Here is a 13,113-nt window from a genome sequence, read left to right as displayed (position 1 = left end):
TTTAGTAAATCTGCTTTCTCTGTGAGAGCTTCCCATGTCTGGAATACACTGCCATCAGACACACATAACTGCACCACATATCACACTTTCACAAAATGCATGAAGACATGGCTAAAGGTCAATCAGACTTGTGAACATAATCCCTAGCTGTGTATTGCCGCTTTCCATGTTGTCTGTTGTCTGTAGCTTGTGAGGTGTGGAAACACTTTGTTGTTTTTATGGATTTTGTCTTGTTGCTTTTTGTTCTATGTTGCTCTGTCTGTATGCTACATCTTGCTTGTCCTATGTTGCTCTGTCTGTATGCTATGTCTTGCTTGTCCTATGTTATTCTGCGTGTGCTCACTGTTCAATGATTGTCTATATTGTAATTGTTTTTAATAACCTGCCCAGGGACTGCGGTTGAAAATTAGCCGGCTGGCTAAAACCGGCACTTTTACTGAAACGTTGATTAATGTGCACTGTCCCTGTAAAAATAAAATAAACTCAAACTCAAACTCAAACTCTGTACCGGTACTCCCTGTATATAGCCTCCACATTGACTCTGTACCGGTACCCCCTGTATATAGCCTCCACACATTGACTCTGTACCGGTACCCCCTGTATATAGCCTCCACATTGACTCTGTTCCGGTACCCCCTGTATATAGCCTCCACATTGACTCTGTACCCATACCCCCCTGTATATTGCTTCTCTATTGTTATTTTACTGCTGCTCTTTAATTATTTTTTACTTCTATTTTTTACTTAACTCTTCTTTTTTCCTACCTTCTTAAAGCACTGTTGGTTGAGGGCTTGTAAGTAAAGCATTTCACTGTAAGGTACCTGTTGTATTCGGCGCTTGTGACAAATAAAATTTGATTTGATAACACAATGGAACAGATCCTCTTCATAATGTATTATTGATAGAGACAGATAACACAGTGGAACAGAACCTCTTCATAATGTATTACTGATAGAGACAGATAACACAATGGAACAGAACCTCTTCATAATGTATTACTGATAGAGACAGATAACACAGTGGAACAGAACCTCTTCATAATGTATTACTGATAGAGACAGATAACACAGTGGAACAGAACCTCTTCATAATGTATTACTGATAGAGACAGATAACACAGTGGAACAGAACCTCTTCATAATGTATTACTGATAGAGACAGATAACACAGTGGAACAGATCCTCTTCATAATGTATTACTGATAGAGACAGATAACACAGTGGAACAGATCCTATTCATCAGACCAGCCTGTTTATCTGAGTCCCAAATGGCATCCTTTATTCCCTATAGTCCACCTACAGGTCTCTGGTCAAACGTAGTGCACTTCTGTCTGTATATAGGGGGAAAGGGTGTGATTTGGGCCATCTGTCCACCACTGTACTGCTTTCTCTTTGTTCCCATAAGTCATGTGACCGCAGGGAGAGGAGAAAAGAAAAGCTCCAGACAAAACGCAGGTGTGCGTACTAGTTGTGGAGGTATAGCTGCCGGGTAGAAGAAGTCCACTGTTCTGCATTGACATGAATAGGTTGGTTAACCTCTGCTGTTTGAATCACATGCAAACATCTGGTTTGAGTTTGAATGACTAACTTTGATTAGTTAGTTCAACTAAAGCCTGAAGCCTTTGAGTTTTCGCAGTCAGGATTTACAATGATGCATGTTATAAATACAACGCCCACTCTGGTTGAACTGGTATGTTGCTTCAGAAATACCCAGGATGTAGAAATACAATTAAAAACAGCTAATGAATTACATTAACATTCTAATCAGACGTTTTCAACAGTAACAGAGCAGACGACCAACAGACACAAACAGAGCAGAATATAATCAGTTCACAGAATCACATACATACCCATACAGTGTTCAGAGAGCTGGCTTGGTCTCCCAGGCCTTACACAGGATACCATTAAGGAAGAGGTGGGTAGCCGCATGGGCGAGACCCCTGTCAACAAGTGGTAGACTTGTCTACATCACACTGGGTCAGAGAGAGAGAGAGAGAGAGAGAGAGGGGGAAGAGAGAGAGAGGGAGAAAGAGAGGGAGAAGATAGAGAGAGAGAGAGAGACGAGAGGGAGAAGAGAGAGAGCGAGAGAGAGAGCGAGAGCGAGAGAGGGAGAAGAGAGAGAGAGCGAGAGAGAGAAAGAGAGGGGGAAGAGAGAGAGAGAGGGGGGGAAGAGAGAGAGAGGGGAGAGAGAGCGCGAGTGTGTCCCATCCCTGATCAGACTTGCCGGATTGTTGTGCTTGTGAGTCACGTTCAACGTGATAGTCAAGTCACACAGACAACAAAGAACAGTGTTGTTTTCCATGACCCCCTAACGACCCCAAAACAAAGACAATCGGCCCCAAACCCATAAACAGGCTGGCACGCATGCACAGAGGTATACACAGACCCGTGGTGGAAAAAAGTACCCAGTTGTATAGATACCCAAATGTATAGATACCTTAATAGAAAGTTACACAATTAAAAATGAAAGTCAGACAGTAAAATACTCTTTGAATAAAAATCTAAAAGTATTTGGTTTTAAATAAACGTAAGTGTCAAAAGTAATTGTAATTGCTAAAATATACTTAAGTATCAAAAGTAAAAGTATAAATCATTTAAAATTCCTTATATTAAGCTAAGCAGACAGCACCATTTTCTTGCTTTAAAATGTATGGATAGCCAGGAGCACACTCCAACACTCAGACATTATTTACACAACATGCATTTGTGTTTAGTGAGTCCACCAGGCCAGAGGCAGTAGGGATGACTACTTGTTCTCTTGATAAGTGCTTGAATTTGACCATTTTCCTGTCCTGCTAAGCATTCAAAATGTAACACGTACTTTTGGTTGTCAGGGAAAATGTATGGAGTAAAAAGTACATTATTTCCTTTTGGAATGTAGTGAAGTAAAAGTTGTAAAAACTATAAATAGTAAAGTTAAGTACTCATACCCCTGTCGGCTGGATCACCACCTGGTACGGCAAATGCACCGTCCACAACCACAGGGCTCTCCAGAGGGTGGTGTGGTCTGCCCAACGCATCATCGGGGGATTCTATTCTACTGTATTTATTCTACTGTATTTTAGTCAATGCCACTCCGACATTGCTCGTCCTAATATTTATATATTTCTTAATTCCATTATTTTACTTTTAGATGTGTGTATTGTTGTGAATTGTTAAATATCACTGGACCGTTGGATCTAGGAACACAAGCATTTCGCTACACCCACAATAACATCTGCATAAATATGTGTATGTGACAAATCAAATTTGTTTTGATATGTAGGATTCAAGTCTCCATCTCAACCAAAAAAATGTAAATTAAAGAATTGAATTAAATCAAATTAAACTGTATTTAATGTGCATTTATCATTTGATTTGATATAATCCTATTCTTTAACTTACATTTTTGGTTGAAATGGGTATGTGAATCCAACATATCAATTGTTAATTTGTATTTGTAGACAAACTGTAATTAAAGACACACTTAGCGGCACAGAGTTAAAAGAATTAAGCCAGACTAAGTCAGTGGTACAGATGGAACTATCCAATCAGAAGACACATCCCCTTTCAAAGTTGATATTTTGTTGTGTTGACAACCAAACACAATTCAATATCACTTTTAAAATACAGTAAATAGACTATTAACGTGTCGACAAGTTAACAAATTATATGTTGGTTCACGTCTCCATCTCAAACAAAAATAAAAAGTTAAAGAACGGGATTAAGCCAGTGACTCAGATGGAACTATCAAAGCAGTAGATACATCTCCTTTAAATGTTGATATTTGGTTGCGTTGTCAACCAAACACAATTCAATAATACTTTTAACTGTTAAGGCTATCTTACAAACTAATGTAACAGTATTTATTCAACCTTAAAAATGAGTAACACATCCATGGCCACATTCTGAGTCTACTGTAACAATAAATGTATTCTTATGTAATCATAGAAAGCGTTCAGGGTCATGGGTCATGGGTCAGGGTCAGGGTCATGGGTCAGGTCAGTGGAAATCTTCACAACTGCAATAGTAATTTGCACAGAATCTCAAACGGTCTTGATCACTTGCACCATGTACTTTAGTGTAATAGCAACTAACTCCAACCCAGGTCATTTGGTCCTGCTATTAGATCAAAGCACAACAATAACACACAAAGTTGTGTTATACACTTTGCTGTACTTTTTAAATGGTTGAAAGCACAGTGTGATAACACATTTGGAATTCAACAAACTTCTTGGCTTTATTTTTATGAGTGTGTGAAAATAGGTTTGGAATCTCATTGATCAACATTATCTAACAAATATTACCCAATTCTCCACCACGTTGAAATGAGGTAGTCTGCCTAGTAGGTACCTGATGTGTCCGAACCCGAGACCAATGTGAGAGGAGGAAAAGGGTTGCATTGTTTAGACACAATGTCTGCTTAACAACTTGCTCCCTATCTCCTATATAGTACACTACTTACGTATAGTATATCATTTGGAACACATTAATGACAAGTTGATTCCTGTTGATGTGTGAAGGAGGGAGGACAGATGTGTTGACATCAATCTGGTTTTCATCGTTTATATTTTACGACATCATTTTGAGTTTGCCACGTTTTATTTCATACACGATTGGGTTTGTATTATTCCGTATACTGTACACCATCATTCTGACAGATTTCATAAATAGGGAACTTTGAGATACGAATGTTAACACAGTTGAGTAAATTTCAACACGTTCACATGAAGTTGATGTTTACAATCTTGGATCTACAAAGTGGCGACCATCTGTTCTGTTGATGACATCTGTTGGAAGAATGTCTAGAATTCGGTTCTGATTAAAATCTTTTAATGTAATCTGTAAATATTTGTTCACCACAAGACTGTGAACATGTGTTGGAGTTGGAGTCCTTCAGACTGACATGAAATCACTGGGAAAGCACTGAGTTACTAAATCTGGCAGGCAAAGATCAGCAAGATGTTCAACTGTCTTAATATATCCTTCAAATCCTGAACTACACGACCCCTTCACAATTTAAACCAATTTTAGACAACTTCCTAGTTCAGAAAAACATGAGCAAGATGTCGCAAATGTCTTACTATGTCTCAAATCCTGGACTACACTACCTCTCTGTCTGTCTGTATTTAGAAATACCACTAACCCTACAAAGCGTCCATCAAATCCTGAACTTTATAACCTCTGTGTTTCTCCTGATTCATAACTTCATAATCTAGACAATTTCAGCAGAAATAAAAAAAAAAAAAACTTTAAACTATAAACTCCACAACCTTTGTTTTGTGTCCGTATCCCAACATTCATAATTACCAATAAAACCACAGTCATGCTGCTTGGATGTATTCTACAAATGTCAACATGTCTTAATATATCCCTAAAAAATCCTGAACTGAACTATACAACCCTCGTGTTTGGGCTTATTATTCAGAACTACCTGTGAATCCACCAGTGATCTGGTTGTGGACAGTATCTCATGCAGGAGATTTGGTTCTGGTAGACGATGGGATCAGGTTTTGGGATTAGGTTTTGGATGTGTGTAGAATTATGACGTAATTGTGGATTTGAAGTTCAGGAACATCCCGCTATCCAACACTCACTGACCCCATCACTCTCTGACAGCATCGCCCCCTGATCCCATCACTCCCTGACAGCATCGCCCCCTGACCCCATCACTCCCTGACAGCATCGCCCCCTGATCCCATCACTCCCTGACAGCATCGCCCCCTGACCCCATCACTCCCTGACAGCATCGCCCCCTGACCCCATCACTCCCTGACAGCATCGCCCCCTGACCCCATCACTCCCTGACAGCATCGCCCCCTGACCCCATCACTCCCTGACAGCATCGCCCCCTGATCCCATCACTCCCTGACAGCATCGCCCCCTGACCCCATCACTCCCTGACAGCATCGCCCCCTGATCCCATCACTCCCTGACAGCATCGCCCCCTGATCCCATCACTCCCTGACAGCATCACCCCCTGATCCCATCACTCCCTGACAGCATCGCCCCTGATCCCATCACTCCCTGACAGCATCGCCCCCTGACCCCATCACTCCCTGACAGCATCGCCCCCTGATCCCATCACTCCCTGACAGCATCGCCCCCTGATCCCATCACTCCCTGACAGCATCGCCCCCTGATCCCATCACTCCCTGACAGCATCGCCCCCTGATCCCATCGTCTACTCTCATACCTGGTGTCTGATGGCACCTTAATCTGCTTTATCCCCACTACCTTTCAATTACATGAAGCTCTACTTCAAAGGTGTTACACTGTACACACAACACACACACACACACACACACACACACACACACACACACACACACACACACACACACACACACACACACACACACACACACACACACACACACACACTTATTTGATCTATCAGCTTGTTTCATATTTTATGTGTTTTCCCCAGGAAAAAGATACAATACCTTTTCCAGGTACCTTTCACAGTTCCTGTTTTAATAGAAAATTAAGGATATCAACAGTAAACATGTAAGGAAAGACCCACACACCTATCTATCAGTTCACCTGTCTATCAGTTCACCTGTCTATCAATTCACCTGTCTATCATTTCGCCTGTCTATAAATTCGCCTGTCTATCAGTTCACCTGTCTATCAATTCACCTGTCTATCAATTCACCTGTCTATCATTTCACTTGTCTATCAGTTCACCTGTCTATCAGTTCACCTGTCTATCAGTTCACCTGTCTATCATTTCACCTGTCTATCAATTCACTTGTCTATCATTTCACCTGTCTATCAGTTCACCTGTCTATCAATTCACCTGTCTATCAGTTCACCTGTCTATCAATTCACCTGTCTATCAGCTCACCTGTCTATCAGTTCACCTGTCTATCAATTCACCTGTCTATCAATTCACCTGTCTATCTTTTCACCTATCTATCAGTTCACCTGTCTATCAGTTCACCTGTCTATCATTTCACCTGTCTATCAGTTCACCTGTCTATCAGTTCACCTGTCTATCAATTCACCTGTCTATCAATTCACCTGTCTATCAGTTCACCTGTCTATCAGTTCACCTGTCTATCAATTCACCTGTCTATCATTTCACCTGTCTATAAATTCACCTGTCTATCAGTTCGCCTGTCTATCAGTTCACCTGTCTATCAATTCACCTGTCTATCAATTCACCTGTCTATCATTTCACTTGTCTATCAGTTCACCTGTCTATCAGTTCACCTGTCTATCAATTCACCTGTCTATCAATTCACCTGTCTATCAGTTCACCTGTCTATAAGTTCACCTGTCTATCATTTCACCTGTCTATCAATTCACTTGTCTATCATTTCACCTGTCTATCAGTTCACCTGTCTATCAATTCACCTGTCTATCAGTTCACCTGTCTATCAATTCACCTGTCTATCAGTTCACCTGTCTATCAATTCACCTGTCTATCAATTCACCTGTCTATCAGTTCACCTGTCTATCAATTCACTTGCTATCATTTCACCTGTCTATCAATTCACTTGCTATCATTTCACTTGTCTATCAGTTCACCTGTCTATCAATTCACCTGTCTATCAATTCACCTGTCTATCATTTCACCTGTCTATCAGTTCACCTGTCTATCAATTCACCTGTCTATCATTTCACCTGTCTATCAGTTCACCTGTCTATCAGTTCACCTGTCTATCCGTTCACCTGTCTATCCGTTCACCTGTCTATCAGTTCACCTGTCTATCAGTTCACCTGTCTGTCAGTTCACCTGTCTATCAATTCACCTCTCTATCATTTCACCTGTCTATCAATTCACCTGTCTATCATTTCACCTGTCTATCAGTTCACCTGTCTATCAGCTTACCTGTCTTTCAGCTTACCTGTCTATCAATTTACCTGTCTATCAGTTCACCTGCCTATCAGTTCACCTGTCATACAGCTTACCTGTCTATCAGTTTACCTGTCTGTCAGTTTACCTGTCTGTCAGTTCACCTGTCTGTCAGTTCACCTGTCTATCAGCTTACCTTAACAGTACTGTCATACGGTTTACCTGTCCATCACTTTGCTTTAACTGTACTCTCATACACTTTACCTGTCTATCAGCTTACCTGTCTATCAGCTTACCTGTCTATCAGTTCACCTTTCTATTAGTTCACCTGTCTATCACTTCACCTGTACATCACTTCACCCACTCTATGCAGTACCCACTCTATATAGTACCCACTCTATGCAGTACCCAGTCTATATAGTACCCACTCTATGCAGTACCCACTCTATATAGTACCCACTCTATGCAGTACCCACTCTATATAGTACCCACTCTATGCAGTACCCACTCTATATAGTACCCACTCTATATAGTACCCACTCTATGCAGTACCCAGTCTATATAGTACCCACTCTATGCAGTACCCACTCTATATAGTACCCACTCTATGCAGTACCCACTCTATGCAGTACCCACTCTATGCAGTACCCACTCTATGCAGTACCCACTCTATATAGTACCCACTCTATGCAGTACACACTCTATGTAGTACCCACTCTATGTAGTACCCACTCTATGCAGTACCCACTCTATGCAGTACCCACTCTATGTAATACCCACTTTATGTAGTACCCACTCTATGCAGTACACACTCTATGCAGTACCCACTCTATGTAGTACCCACTCTATGCAATACCCACTCTATGTAATACCCACTTTATGTAGTACCCACTCTATGTAGTACCCACTCTATGCAGTACCCACTCTATGCAATACCCACTCTATGTAATACCCACTTTATGTAGTACCCACTCTATGCAGTACACACTCTATGCAGTACCCACTCTATGCAGTACCCACTCTATGCAGTACCCACTCTATACAGTACCCACTCTATGCAGTACCCACTCTATGCAGTACCCACTCTATGAACTACTAGAATAATGTGATATGTGAGTATGAATATCAGACGAGTGAGAGAGAGCATTCCTGAGAGGATTTCAAGTGTATCCGTTACCTATGCCATACTATTCAGGCTGGTGCATACCTTGACTGACAGGTTGCCATGACAATCCCCTGGGGGCTGTAGGTACACACACAGCCACACATACAGGGGTTTAGCAGGCTCTACTCTACTCTTTCCTGTTCAGACAAAGGGCCATTTAATGACCTCCCAAATAATTTTAGGTTTTGCAAAAAAATTGGCATTCCTGGTTTGTGATTCCTCTTCAGAAGAGGAGGAGGAGGAGTGAGAAGAATGAGGAGGGGTGGAGGGGTGGAGGGAGGGGGGCAGTGATAGCCCCGGCATGCCTTGGCTTGTGTTGGAGGTGATGACTAAAAATCAAAACAACGTCAAGCACAGACCTCAATCAACCTCAGAAATGATGTTCTCTCTCTCTCTCTCTCTCTCTCTCGCTCTCACTCTCTCTCTCTCTCATTTAGTCTCCTACATTATATGAGAATAAAGCCTGTAATTCAGTGTGTGAGATGTGAAACACAGCCCACACTGGGAGCTGCAGGTGGAGAACATGATGATTAAACGATAAATAGATTACCTACAATAGGTGTGTAAAACCAACACAGCATGCCAAGAGTTACTTTCATCCGAAACTCTTAGAAGATAAAACACTTAAGAGTTTAAATCTTCAGAGAAAGGAGGTGCTGAAATATTCAACAACAATATAAACGCAACATGTAAAGTATTGGTCTCATGTTTCATGAGCTGAAATAAAATTTCCAGAAATGTTCTATACGCACAAATAGCTTAATTATCTTTTTTTCTGCACAAATTTGTTAACATCCCTGTTAGTGAGAATTTCTCCTTTGCCAAGATAATCCATCCGCCTGACAGGTGTGGCATATCAAGAAGCTGATTCAACTGCATTATCATTACACATGTGCACCTTTTGCTGGAGGACAATAAAAGGCCACTCTAAAATGTGCAGTTTTGTCACACAACACAATGCCACAGATGTCTCAAGTTTTGAGGGAGTGTGCAATTGGTATGCTGACTGCAGGAATATCCACCAGAGCTGTGGCCAGAGAATTGACTGTTAATTTCTCTACCTTAAGCCATCTCCAAGGGTGCTGAGGAGTATTTCTATCCGTAATTAAGCCCTTTTGTAGGGAAAAACTAATTCTGATTGGCTGGATCTGCCTCCGCATTCCATAGATTAGGGCCTAATTAATTAATTTCAAATGACTAATTTCCTTTTTTTATGCTTTAATTTAAATAGGCAAATCAGTTAAGAACAAATTCTTATTGACAATGACAGCCTACCCTAGACAATTGTGCACCACCCTATTGGACTCCCAATCAACTCAATGTGATACAGCCTGGATTTGAACCAGGAACTGTAGTGACACCTCTTACACTGAGACGCAGTGCATTAGACCGCTGTGCCACTCGGGTGCTCAAATAAAATCTTTGGAATTGTTGCATGTTGTGTTAATATTTTTGTTCAGTGTATGTGTGGGCTGGGCAGCACTCTGAAACAACAACATAAAAGCCATTGTGAGAAAAATGTGCTCAATTTTTTTGCAGGGGGGCATTGTGCCAGTTTTATTCAAGCAAAACGATGAATTAGCTGTTTATTAAATGTTATGTAAAAGTATACTACATTCCCAAGACATCAACACAGTTACCTGAATAAATGAGGTGTCGATTTCATGCATCGACATGAATACGTTACATCTGTAATAACTAATGAATTAATTCATTAACATATGGTAAAACAACTGACTGCTATGGCTCTCTTTAACTATTATACAAGTTCCTCACCTGCTGTATCATAGGAAGGTAAGACAATACAGTCTCCAGCTAGCTAACCCTCCATCTGTTACATCGTCTAACGTTACACTACACTGCTGCTCTCAGTCCCTAACCAGGGCGGGCCACATCAAGGCTCCACACAGTCACAGTCAAGACAATACACCACTGCTCTAAGTCCCTAACCAGGGCTGTCCACATCAAGGCTCCGCACAGTCACAGTCAAGACAATAGGCTAGTCTATCAGTGACAGCTCTAGCTAACCACAGTGCTAATGTAACCACCAGTTAATTAACCAACCCCCTCTGCAAACCTGCAGCCTGCACAAAGGGAAAGTAACAAAACAGCACCGACAGATGTTTGTCATCAGTTAGTTCAAAGGTTAACATTTCAGAGTTCATGTTTCCCCCATTTGTCTTTTTTAGTCCCATGCACTCTCTCCCCCTCAGGGAGATAGAGTCTCACAACTTAAAGATCAACATAATTAACTGTAGGTAAAACTCAAAGTACAAGTCCACATGCATCTAAACGTCACTTTGCCAAAAAGTATAATCTAGCCGTTACAAAGCACCTGATTGTAGATGTTTCCTGTTTAACAGATAGCAGCTGTACAGTAATAGTTGCAGCTCACCTGTACTCCGGTGGGTCTGTCTGTGTGTGAGGCGCGTGGCTAGTTTGTCCTGCCCCTTTTTTAGCTCCTCAGGGCTCCCCCTTCTACCTCTGTCTGGGTCGGACCCTCTCATATCTCTCTCTCTCTTTCTCTCTCTCTTTCTCTCTCATATCTCTCTCTCTCTTTCTCTCTCTCTCTGAGTAGGACTCCCTCCCTTCCCCTTTCTCTCTCTGAGTAGGACTTTCTCTCTCTTTCTCCCTGAGCAGGACTCCCCCCTTCCCCTTTCTCTCGCTGAGTAGGACTTTCTCTCTCTTTCTCCCTGAGCAGGACTCTGTTCTCATCTCTCTCTCTTTCTCCTCCTGCTCCCTCAATTGAATAAGACAGAGGGGAAAGAGAGAAGGGGAGGGGAGAGGAGGGGGGAGTGGTCGTACTTGGACCACAGTAGGCTCTTTGTCTGGCCTCCTGTTCATATGGTTTCCTTCATGCTCGCACACTGAACACATTATGCCATCATATATTTTCATATTCAATACAGGGATGTATAGGGGGGACCTAGGAGGGAGCCCCCTCTCCTCTCTGCCCCCCCCCACCACATTTCTCTCTTTAAACCCCATTTTTCCCTCCATAAAACTCAGGGACAAGAATCTGCCGAACAAAGGATGAAATATATACGCAAAGAAATGTAACTATAAAGTGGTACCAAAGACCAAGCCTTAAGAGCCATTTGTTTACATGGTTCCCTGAATGTTGTGAGTTACAGAACAGAGAAGTCACCTGTCGAGAACAGGGGAATATTTCCTCTAGAGATTTAGATCAGTAGACAGACATAGACCACAGGACAGAAGGACCTTACAAAAGGGTTCCAAAAGGGTTCTTCAACAGTCCCCTTCTTGGTTCCAGGTAGAATTTTTGAGGGGTTTCAGGTAGAACTATTTTGGGTTCCATGTAGGACCCTCAGTGAAAAGGATTCTACATGGAAACGGAAATGGTTCTCGTCCAACTTAAAGTGTCATTAAATTAAATGCACCTCCCTCCACAACGTAAAAAAAAATATTTTCACATATCTGTTTCCATACATTTTTTTTATTTATTTCACCTTTATTTAACCAGGTAGGCAAGTTGAGAACAAGTTCTCATTTACAACTGCGTCCTGGCCAAGGTAAAGTAAAGCAGTTCGACACATACAACAACACAGAGTTACACATGGAGTAAAACAACCATAGTCAATAATACAGTAGAAAAATAAGTCTATATACAATGTGAGCAAATGAGGTGAGATAAGGGAGGTAAAGGCAATAAATAGGCATGGTGGCGAAGTAAATACAATTCAGCAAGTAAAACACTGGAATGGTAGATTTGCAGTGGATGAATGTGCAAAGTAGAAATACTGGGGTGCAAAGGAGCAAAATAAATAAATAAATAAATACAGTAGGGGAAGAGGTAGTTGTTTGGGCTAATTATAGATGGGCTATGTACAGGTGCAGTGATCTGTGAGCTGCTCAGACAGATGGTGCTTCAAGCTAGAGAGGGAGATAAGTGTTTCCAGTTTGAGATTTTTGTAGTTCGTTCCAGTTTTGATGCTGGAATGATATTATAGTTGTAAATGATGAACATGTGTATGTCACGTATATATGTAGGGAAGCAGGTGCAGAAGGAGAGTTTAATAACAACGATGAAAGGCAAATGAATAACACAGAAGATGTGTAGTGAACATAAAAACAAACCAATACTCCATGATGACTGTGACTACTGAGAGTTAAATAAAGGGAAGGTAATCAAAGTGATGATGAAG

At 41.4% G+C, this 13,113-nt stretch overlaps 1 protein-coding gene across 3 annotated transcripts in view; it reads right to left on the bottom strand.

The window, feature by feature from the left end:
- LOC106591766 (synaptopodin) overlaps nucleotides 1-11,597 on the bottom strand; it is a 66,219-nt gene extending 54,622 nt beyond the window's left edge. For 2 of the 3 annotated variants that reach the window (XM_045724244.1, XM_045724246.1), the window contains exon 1: nucleotides 11,343-11,597. The gene's annotated coding sequence lies outside the window, so the exon portion shown is untranslated. Of the gene's footprint in view, nucleotides 1-1,849; nucleotides 2,045-11,342 lie in introns of those variants that run through there. The other variant, XM_045724245.1, reaches the window with a different exon arrangement.
- Nucleotides 11,598-13,113: the final 1,516 nt, after the last annotated feature.

The sequence above is a fragment of the Salmo salar genome, chromosome ssa09, assembly GCF_905237065.1.
Source record: "Salmo salar chromosome ssa09, Ssal_v3.1, whole genome shotgun sequence".
Lineage (NCBI taxonomy): Eukaryota > Metazoa > Chordata > Actinopteri > Salmoniformes > Salmonidae > Salmo > Salmo salar.
Note: the sequence above shows the minus strand (reverse complement) of the source record. Positions and strands in the feature narration are given on the sequence as shown.